At 41.1% G+C, this 11,952-nt stretch overlaps 1 pseudogene; it reads left to right on the forward strand.

The window, feature by feature from the left end:
- Positions 1-6,770: 6,770 nt before the first annotated feature.
- LOC148840796 (uncharacterized) lies at positions 6,771-8,126 on the forward strand (annotated as a pseudogene).
- Positions 8,127-11,952: the final 3,826 nt, after the last annotated feature.

An 11,952-nucleotide genomic window follows, 5' to 3' on the forward strand; every position in this document is an offset into this window, starting at 1 on the left:
TCTTCTGTTGTCTTCCTGGTATGTAGAACAGATCAGCAGGTCTTTTTTTCCCCAATCAGAGGGGTGTCAGATGGTGTCAGCCAATCACCATTCTGAAGCCGTACCGTAATCTCTGGTATAGGGACACCCCAGAACTCCAGTCGCATAGTTTAAATCATTTTCATTTTAGGAAATTATGAAACGCTCGGTTAAAAGCAAGGGAGATTGTCTGTTATAGTGGACATAAAAACAAGAGTTTGCTGCAGCGTTATTGGAAACCCAATTTTAACACAAAGTGCCGGAATTATATCCTAGAAGACACAGACCAGAGCCAGTGGGAGCATGCCCGGAGCGTAAAAGAAAATGCAGACGAACTAGGGATTGGACAGTTTCCAAGTGCTTGTACAATCGATGGAAATGTTCAAATAAATGTGCAAAAGAAATTTTAAAAATAATTTATTCCTTTATCATATTGGCTAGCTAATGTCCTCTCTTTGCTAGTGACCTGTGGCTGTGTTTTTGTGTTGCGTAGCAACGAGTGACTATATTCTCAGGCGGAGGAACATAAACAGCTTAATTTTCATGTTAAATATTTTTTTTAATTAAAATTCATTCTATACAGCAATTGAATATTTGGGGACCATTTCATAAAACTTTGATTCTTAAAATGTTTAGGGAGAAATGGAAGACCGGTGTGTATTTTTTCTTTAAACTACCAAGACCAGCCATATACAGTACAGTTTACATACAGTAATATGTTTACTGTATGTTCCTAAATTAATATTGTTTATGACCTTCAGATGTGTTATGCTCCTCTTCTTTTTATGCTCAGTTACTAAAATTTCCCTTTAGTGGTAAAATTTCATATAAATATTCAATACTAAGTGGATTAAAATGTGCACAGTAAAGAGATTAAATGATTAAATCTTTTCACTACCGACCAATGCACCACGAGTGGCCCTGTCAGTCATTTTGGCCAGCCAATCACTTACCGCGGTACGGCTCGGTGGTGCATGCTTAGTTGCCCGCAGTACGGGTTTGTACCGTGCATTTTGAATGGCTGAATCTGTAGCATGACGGAGAGTTCATCTGAATACATACTAATCAGAAGTTCTGTTTTATATCTTATGATAATATAGGATTCATATGTAGCCATTCAAATGTGCATACAAATAACAGGAGCATAACATCGCTGAACGTCATATCGCAATAAACGATATTAAGTTAGTAATATAAATAAATTATACATACTGTATATGGCTGATAGTGGTAGCTTAAAAAAAGTACATAAGAGTATTCCACTTTCTCGCAACAAAGTCTTCATCTCGGTCACTTACTGTGGTTATTTTGGATAAGTTTTGACTTGCTTATTCTGGCTATATTAAGTTTATATACTTTATAAAAAGCTATAATGTCTTAACCTTTTCTTTGAATACTTGCACTCATTATTGCAGTAAAAACCCATATACTTTTTAGAATCCGCTTTATAGGGAATATGATATGTAATCATGTAACTAAAGAAATTAATAAATATAATATAATATATTTATATAGTTCAAGTTTATTGTGATTAGACTCATATACACGTATATGGTAAAACGAAATGCTATTTAGCTAGCACTCAGACAATATGTAGTACAAAAAAACAACAATACAGTTGTATAATAAAAGAAAGACAGAGACAACAGGCAGTGTGCAAAAACAACAACAGGCAGTGTGCACAACAACAAAAAGATAACAGGTAATGTGCAAAACAACATCAGATGTGCAAAAACATGCATCAACAGAATGAAATAAAAGGATAGAAATTATGAGTGAGCTTTTTGACATGTAAGGTAGAGGTAGATTTCAATGTGTGTTTGAGTTTTTGGTAAGAAAGAAGGCACTGTGAGGTTTAGATCATATGTGAGAGGTGAGGTGAAAGTGAGAGAGGCTTGGAGTTTAATAGTTTGATAGTGCAGGGGTAAAAACTGTCTCTGAGTCTGGTAGTCCGGGCCCGGATGATCCGGTACCGTTTTCCAGATGGTAGAGGGTCATACAGTCTGTAGCTGGGATGTGTGGGGTCTTTGATGATGCTTAGAGCTTTTCTCAAGCACCGTCTGTCATAAATGTCCTGTATAGGTGGGAGGGAAACCCCAGTGACGGACTGGGCAGTTTTCACCACCCGCTGTAGGGCTTTGCGGTCAGCAATACTGCAGTTGCCATACCACACTGTGATGCAACCTGTCAGTGTGCTTTCTGTAGTGCATCTGTAAAACTTAGTGAGGATCTGAGGACATATCTTAGCCTTCTTCAACCATCTTAGGAAGTACAGGTGCTGTAGTGCTTTCTTGATCAGACAGGTGGCGTTGAGAGACCATGTGAGGTCCTCGGTGATATGGACATCAAGGAATTTGAAGTTACTGATCCTTTCCACTTCAGTCCCGTTGATGTGGATAGGGGCATGTCCGTTTTGCAGTTTCCTGAAATCAACGATCAGCTCCTTGGTTTTGCTAATGTTGAGGGTGAGGTTGTTGTCTTCACACCATGTTGTAAGAAGATTGACCTCTTCCTGTAGGCCCTCTCATCATTGTCTGTGATCAGACCTACAACTGTGGTGTCATTGGCAAGCTTGATGATGGGATTGGTGTTGTGTTTGGCCTTACAGTCGTGGGTGTAGAGGGAGTAGAGTAATGGACTAAGCACACACCCCTGGGGGACCCCAGTGTTCAGAGTTTGTGTGCGGGAGGTGTGGTTTCCAAGCCTGACAGCCTGAAGTCTGCCTGTCAGAAAGTCCCGAATCCAGTTGCAGAGGGTGGTGTTGAGACCCAGTGCACTGAGTTTCTTGACTAGTTTCTCTGGAATGATAGTGCAAGCTGAGCTGAAGTCGATGAATAGTAGTCTTGCTTATGTGTTCTTTTTATCCAGATGGGATAGGGCAGTGTGTATGGCAATGGAGATTGCGTCATCTGTGGATCTGTTGGGCCGGTAGGCAAATTGGTACGGGTCCAGTGTGTTTGGAATGGTGTCCTTAATGTGCTTCATGACCAGCCTCTCTAAGCACTTCATGATGACAGGTGTTAGTGCCACCGGTCGGTAGTCATTAAGACATGTCACTGTGGTTTTCTTCGGTATTGGGATAATGGTGGTTGTCTTGAAGCAGGTGGGGACTACGGCTTGGGCCAGAGACATGTTGAAAATGTCTGTGAATACACCAACCAGTTGATTGGCGCAGGTTCTGAGGACGCTACTGGGTATGCTGTTGGGTCCTGCAGCCTTGCGTGTGTTCACTTTTAGCAGAGATCTCCTCACCTCATCTGCAGACAGTGAGAGCAGCTGGTCAGCTGCGGAGTTTGCAGTTCTGATGACTGGTTCTGTATTGTTGGCTTCAAACTGAGCATAGAAGGTGTTGAGCTCATTAGGCAAGGAGGCATCATGGGCAGGTGCACAGATGTTCTTCCTCTTGTAGTCTGTGAGGGCCTGTATACCTTGCCACATGCGCCTTGGGTCATTAGTGATGAAGTTTTCCTCTAATTCCTGTTTGAGTGTGTTTTTTGCATGTTTAATACCATTGTTTAGATTGATCCTGGCTAACCTTAGTTTTGATTTATTGCCCGATTTGAATGCTGCATCCCTTGCTTTGATTAGGATGCGAATCTCACTGTTCATACATGGTTTCTGGTTAGGAAAAGTTCTTATTTCTTTTGTGAGTGTAACATCGTCAGCACATTTCCTGATGTAGCTAGTGACTGGCGATGCATATTCCTGTATGTTGGTGTATGATACCTGTGTCTCAGCCTCTTTAAACACACTCCAGTCGGTGCATTCAAAACAGTCCTGCAGGACTGATTCAGCTCCTTCAGGCCACACTTCCATCATTCTGACCACTGGTTCCTCTCGCCTGAGCAGTTGTCTGTATGCCGGGAGGAGACACAGAGTGATGTGGTCTGAGTTTCCACAGTGGGGGAGGGGTACTGCCTTGTAAGCATTCTGAATCTTGGTGTTAACGTGGTCCAGAATGTTTTCTTCTCTCATTGGGAAGGAGACATGCAGATGGTATTTTGGGAGAACGAATTTGAGTTTTGTTTGCTTAAAGTCACCCGCGACGAAAAAGTTGGCGTCAGGATGTGCAGATTCCTGTTTGTTTTTTGCAGTGTGCAGTACCTCTAGCACTTCTTTGCCATTAGTGTCAGTGGGGATGTAGATGGCGGTGATAATAACAGTTGTAAATTCTCTCGTCAGATAGAAGGGGCGGCATTTGATCATTAAAAATTCCAGAGCAGGTGAGCAGTGTTTCATGATGGTAGATACATTGTTGCACCACGCATTGTTAATAAAAATGCACACTCCCCCACCCCTGGTTTTACCGGACTCTGTAGTTCTGTCCATGCGGAAGGCAGAAAAACTGTCTAGGTGTATCGCCGAGTCCGTAATACTGTCTGTTAACCATGTTTCAGTAAAAATAAAAGCACAGCATTCTTTAATTTTTCGTTGTGTGGAGAGTCTCAGTCTGAGATCATCGAGTTTGTTGTCGAGGGATCGGACATTGGCGTTGTGTTTTATTTAATGTTTCCAAAACATCCACTTGTGATATTTTAGCTGCTTAGTTACACAATTCCATATTAATATTACTATCAAGTGGTATTAAATCAGTACAATGATTTTTACATTAACAGCAAGTGGTGTTCTTATTCCATATTCTTAGAAAAGGATAAAACATTTTTTATGAAGTATAGTCTATAAACTTTAGAATGTTAGAACACGCACATATAAAGTTATTTAACCCTCTGAGTAGGTTACTCATAACCATAACCCACTGTAAGTCACCCAGTTAAAGACTATGATGAATAAAATATTTATGAAGAAGGTGGAATATTGTTGTGTACTTTTTTATATTTAGCTACCACTACTATCTACTGTGTGTACATTAGTTATGTGTTACGTTCTACTACTCTTTTTTCAGCTACCAAAATTTACCTTTGGATTTTCTCTGTGGGTGTTGTAGTATCCTCTCACGAGGCACCAGTAAATGTAGGGGTTGTGCATAACTAAGACAATTATTAATTGTGGCAGTAAGTCACAAAATGATTCTTCTGATGGCAATTAGAATCCAACCTTGCGGGATAACTCAAACAACGCACACACACGGGTACTAATACACAAAATACATTTATTAATACATAAAATGTGCATATAAACATAACAGATCTTATCGTGAGGGTTAGCAGAATACCAAAGGCATATATTCAATCACGAAGAGTTACAAATACCAAGAGGGACATACGTTCAGTATATCATTCATTTAGACCGTTTCGTAAATGAACTTGGTTTACAACTTCTACACTAGATACTCAGGAGGAGCCCTGAAGCTGAATGTCCTGCGCTTGGGAACTGTGCTGCCCTTGAGAACTGTTCTACAGGCGCTCTGTATTGCCTGTTTTTCCTGGAGGAAATGCAGGTTGTTCATTGGTTGAAAGTTTCATGGGAATCAGAGACCCACGTGGGGTTAACCTGCCCTACCAGTTCCTGATTGGCTGATGATGAGTAACCATGCCCTCTGACTTTAGAGTTGTAAACAAACTTTGAATCAGACTCTCCCTTGGAATCTCAGACTTTAAGGCGCCAGAGATGAACATTTATTAAGGTTGCTGGAGAATCTCAGCATTGGGGAGCTGTTCCTTATCAGCACACTCTATCAGCTAGAAAAACACCTTAATTGTGAACCAAATGGAATGGCCTCTCTGTATCATGCACCACTGAGATGAAAGAGAGGGACTGGCAAGGGAGCAGAAAACTGAATTCCTGTATTTTAAAAAGCCTCGCCATTACAGGGTAAACCTGAAAGAAGCACATCCCGTTCACAAGGTACAGTATAATAATAAACTATTTTTTACATATATCCAACTGAGCAATCTTGCTTTTATAAAATATACCTACCGTTTAATTAGTCTAATATCTAACATGCAAATAATATACACAGTTTAAAATTAATATAAGTCTAAACAGTATACAACTTAAATTCTATAATTGGAAAAAGATTGTCCCTCAGCATTGACCAGGATTCAAAACGAGGCGTTTTCTGGCGACACCCCAAATGCTCCCCATGCCACGTTAAGCTTTCACTGCTCCACCTCGCAGTTTAGTAGTGCTGTCCCACAACTGAGTATTTTTAAAAAGGCATGGTAAGACACAGCACCTGAACTGCTAATTCTGAATGGCTGGATCTGTATGTTATAGTGATACAATAGATATAGTATACTACAGTATATATACTAGTGTTTAGCCATTTATAGTAGGCATATAACAAGGAATTATGATCACAAAACTATATACCACACAGTTGTAGGCTTCAGTATTTCAACATAAATGCCTAATTTGTTTTGAGTTCAGGAATACTGACTTTGTGATTACACCTCATGGTGCTCAGTTTTTTTTCTGACCTTCTCAGGGTCTCAGGGTCATGCAGAACTGGGTTTACCTTTGATCCTTTCTCTTTAAACACTTTTATACTTTGTCTGTGTGGAATAATGAGAGGTAGTAACCATGCATCCAATTAGCTGCTTCCTTCTATGCAGTGCATGTTATGGGAAATAAAATGATGATTACACATTGCTTATAAGAGTATCATTGAACATCTGCAGGTATCTCAATTTTACCTCCTCCCCAAAATCCACAAACCGCACACCCCTGGACGCCCCATCATATCAGCATACAACTGTCCGACTACTTCTCAAATAATAAAGGACACCAACCACGCATGCCAACTTTTTAATGATTTCCAATTTCAGGGCCCCAAATGCTACATTTTTACCATGGACATCACATCTCTTTACACCATCATTCCCCATAATAACAGCCTTACAGCCCTTAAGTACATGCTGGACATAGGCACAGTGCTTGATCCACCCACCCACACCCTGGTACGCCTTGTAGAATTGGTTCTCACACTGAATGCATTCTCATTCAATAACCTTTTTTACCAACAGGTTAGTGCAGTCGCCTTGGGCACAAGAATGGGACCCAGCTATGCCAATATTTTTGCCGGCTGGGCAGAAGAACGCCTCTTTGCTTCCTACACTGGCTATATCCCTGGCCTCTACAAGCGATACATTGATGACTGCATCAGTGCCACCACATGCTCTAACGACCAGCTTGAGCACTTTCTGCATTATTTCACCAACTTCCACCCATCCCTCAAATATACAGTTAACATATCTTCCACTACTCTACCGTTTCTAGACATCAACTTCTCCATTAACTACCCCCGACTCTCTACTTCGGTCTATTACAAACCCACGGTTTCACACACCTATCTCCTGTATAGCTCATTTCACCCCAAACACACTAAAAACTCTCTCCCTTTTTCACAGTTCCTTCAGCTATGACGATTATGCAGCAATGACGCCGATTTCCAGAACCAAGCCCTCAAAATGTACATCTTTTTCATCAACAGAGGATACCCTAGCAGTGTTATTGACAGGGCCCTTTCCTGAGCCAAAAACACCCCTCGGACCATCAACTCAATCAGGAACTCCCGCCGTAACAACCGCATTCCTTTAGTGCTTCCCTACCACCCCAACACACTTCCTATCCCCAGGACTATTAACGACAACTTTTCCATCCAACAGGATGATCCCTCCATTGGGGCCCTCTTTTCTGACTGCCCCATCATCTCATATCGCCGACCACCTAATCTGCATAACCTTCTTGTTCACAGATCCCTTGACCACCCTCAGAAACCATCCACACCAGGCACTTCCCCATGCAACAGAGCTCGCTGTATCACCTGCAAGTACATATCTAACACCACACTCATTCAAGGCCCCTCAGGACAATTTCGGATGACCCAGATGGCATCTTGTACCTCCAGCAACCTTATTTACTGTATCTCTTGCAGTAAATGCCCAGCCATCTACATTGGAGAAACAGGAAGGAGACTTGGAGACTGCTTCAGAGAACATAATAGGGATGTGAAGATTAAAGATCTCTACAAGCCCATTGTTTCTCATTTCACCTCTGACGGCCACGACCACTCTAATCTCTCCGTCTGTGTTCTCAAAGACGGTTTTGCGAACTCATACATCAGAAAGACTACAGAAACTAAAATTATCCTGCAGCTAGGATCAGATTTTCCCCCTTCTCTTAACGACAGACTACTTTTCTTCTAATTCTCTCTATTCATTAAATTTCACACCTTTAGGTTTTATTTCACACCTCTCTTCACCTATCCTGGCTTCACACCTCCTTTCTGTCCCCTGCTCCCACCCCTCGCTTCTCCTCTCTCCCAGCTTTTCTTCTCCCATTACATTATCTTTGTTTACTGCCCTGTCTTTCTCACACCTGAAGAAGGCTCCATGGCCAAAACGTTGTGTTTTCTTTCTTCTCTTTTCATCATGGAATAAACCTATTGTTCCTTTGCAGCCTATGCATGCTGACACAGCTACCCACCTGAAACACATTGCTTATGTTTTGAAAAATTGAAAATATTATTTAATAACCCTAGTAACAACACAATGGAGTAAATCATCTACAGGTTTTTATAATGAAAGTAAGTTATATTTAATTAAAGGAATTATTATATTGATAATGTAAGCTTTTATGCATGTGTTCATTTACCCTAACAACTGGGTCTTGTTACTAATTCTTGATGATGACATTCAACATTTTAATTTGTTCACATTTGACACTGCTTTAGTAATGTAACAGTATAAAGAAATATATACTAATTTTAATATCATGCGTAGTTTACAATTCATGTTGTAAGTGCCCCAAGGTGAAGCATGATCCAGGAGTGTTAGAGAACTCACTTGCAGGACAAACAGGCAGCTGTGTTGAGGAGCCTGCAAGCAGCACACAGGGGACACCCAGAGCTATGTGTTATTGAGACTGGAGGGATAGGAGAACACATGCTTTGGGAGCAGAGAGAAGACTGCTTTCAGACTGGCAAGCTAAATAGCTACCGAACTGGCAGATGTAATGCTGCGGATAACTAGGGAGTCTAAACCATGTGTCAAAGAAAACTCTTCACTCAGATTAGGTGTGGTCAAGCAGTCCTTTATTCATGTGCATGGGGAGGATACAATCATGCAGATCTATGAGCAGTCTCTCATACAGATCTGTGAGTAACCTCTATAACAAGATGGTAAATGCAATGAGTTTTATACAGCAAATTCACACAGGAAATCTCATTCTAAATTTCCATATTAGGAGTTGTTTTTCTCTCTACAAACATTTCCTTGTAATTGACCACATTATTCTTAAGAAGCAATCTACCTTGTATATAGACAAAAGGAAGTATATCAATAAAAGGTATTAAATTTTGCTAGACATTCTGTAGTTTCTAGCATTAGCATCTAAACATCACATAATATGCTTGGAATTGTTCTTTCATACTGTTGCTAGGTAAAACTAGTCACTATCTTATACACTTGGAAAAAGGTAAATGCTAAAATTCTTCCTCATTCCCCCTTTTTGGCCTTTTGAAGACAACTGCACTCTTTTAAGCTTTTATAGCACACATTTCCAAAAATGCTTTATCTTCATCTTCACTTTCATAATGTTGCAGCAGAGACGGAGATAGCTGGATAAGCAGAAGATTAGTTACTTTGATAAAACATAACGAGCATAGTTTCTTTAAGCACACGACTATAACAATAATAATAACCAAAATCACAATACCAAAGAAAATATACTGCACTAGGGTAGCACCCCAGTGTCCAAATAAATTCTTCATCCAACTACCAATTCCCCAATAATCAAGATTACAGTTATGATGTTTCTTACCCTCTTCCTCTGTATGCTCAGCCAGGTTGTTCAGATATGTTCAGAATTGTCTGGAATATAACAGCCTATCACAGCACACGTACCGCCCTGGGCAGCCAAAAGGCTTTCCCTTGCCAGTCCCTCTCTCCCTTATCTCAATGGTGCTGGACACAGATTGGCCATTCCATTGGTTTATATTTAAGGTGTTTTTCTATCTGATAGAGTTTCATGATAAGGAACAACTCCCAAGGCTGAGATTCTCCAGCCACCCTAATAAATGGTCATCTCTGGTGCATTACTGTCTGGGAGATTCCAAGGGAAAGTCTCATCCCAAGGTTTACAACCGTAAGGTCAGAGTGCATTGTTACTCATCTTCCTCCTCAATCAGCCAATCAGGGACTGGTAGGGCAGGGTAACCCCATGTGGGTCTCAAATGCCCGCAAAACTTTCAACCAATGAACGACCGTAGTTCCTCCAGGTAAAACAGGCAGCACAAGGCTCCTCCAGGCTTCTCCAGGACATTCTCAGACTCAGCTCAGACAATCATGTGATGGCCAGTGTGTCCGAGTGCCAGGACTTTACTTTGTTCTAAGAGTCGAGACTGGAGGTCACCCGCACATAACCAAAGGATCTGCCCGAGGTTAGCCCAGCAGCAAGCCTAGTGAACCGTTGGTACCCCACTGCGAATGCTCACCTGATCAATGAGTGAACTACAGTCGGAACTATTGACAGTTGAATCTCAGTACATCGGGAACAATCTGGTCTTCTTCCCATCTAAAGAGTGTGACTTGCTTGGACCCACAGTCACTTTCTCATGTGCACAATCTCTGCTAGTTAAGCCAGGACTAACTAGCCGGTCTTCAGAGAGCCCACTGCCAGCGCGCCACAGCAAGAATCTCTCCCTCCTTCTCCCACACCTCATGTCGTACCAGGACTGCCTGGCACCGGGCCAGAGGACGCCGACTGGATGCAGCAACAGCCTGCCACTTTTTCTTTGTGTCCGCGGGAGATCTGAATCCACAGAGATTGGATGAGCATTCAACATTCTGAATTGCACCTCGAGAATTCAATTGTTACCTCAACCCGAGTTGATATCAATTTAGTTCCTATGAGTGACGTACTTGATTTCGAGTATCTAGTGTAGAAGTTGTAATCAAAGCTCAAGCTCACGAAACGATATAAATGAATGGTATACTGAATGTATGTCTCTCTTGGTTTATAACTCTTCTTGATTGAATATATACGTTTTTTATTCTGCTTACCCTTACAATAAGATCTGTTAAGTTTATTTTATATATAAATTAATGTATTCTTGTGTATTAGAATCTGTGTGTGTGCGTTGCTGAGTTATTCCGCAAGGTCGTTTTTTTAAAAGCCATCAAGTAATCATTTTGTAATTTTGTAATTATTAATTGTCGCAGTTAATGCACAAAACCCCTACAGTGGTCTCATTTGCTAAACTCTCCAATATATCAGGCACGTTTAAAGTTTCATGGGCCAGCTTTGCTACTCCACAAGGCGGAAAGGCAATAGCAAAGAATCTTTCAGTTCCTGTGATATTCCTTTTCTGGCGAGCAGGGTTACACTAGAAGTTGCTGTGCTTCTGTAACCTGATATGGGGCACCACATTTCTTAAATAACACAATCCCGACCATCCCACGGACAGCCAGCGATAGGCATGCTCCCCGCAAATCCAAAAGGTACTGTTCAGAGAGTGCTGAGGTGTGGAGGCTTTAAAGCTAATTAACATAAAGGTCTTATTATCACCAGGACCATATTAAAAGGTGACTTCTTCTCTACTTATAATTGAGGCATCCTCTTTCTCTTTTGTTACACTGTTCGTGAAATTAAATTGACAGATGGAATTTCCTAAAAATTGTGTACCAATAGTTCTTACAGCACAGATAAATCCCTGTGGGCTGGAGCCCAGCATAATCTTAGGGGTTTTATGAGATAGGTCAACACCTGGGTAATAACTTTTAGAAAAATCAACACATTGTCCCCCTGCTGCAGCTGTGCTGTTTTGCAGAACAATTCTAACTGAAATTGTAAAATTTGTCTTTGTTCCATTCTTGCCAAATATCTTATTATGAACAAAAAAAAACACAATAATCATTTGCATCTAAGGGAATCATTCCCAAGGGCAACCCCCCTACAGCAGTTTAGGGCACCACTGTGCAAACCCAACACAAACTCTGATTCTCTCTGCTTGCATACAAATGTGACAGAGCT

Source organism: Atractosteus spatula, chromosome 1, assembly GCF_055471065.1.
Source record: "Atractosteus spatula isolate fAtrSpa1 chromosome 1, fAtrSpa1.hap1, whole genome shotgun sequence".
NCBI lineage: Eukaryota > Metazoa > Chordata > Actinopteri > Semionotiformes > Lepisosteidae > Atractosteus > Atractosteus spatula.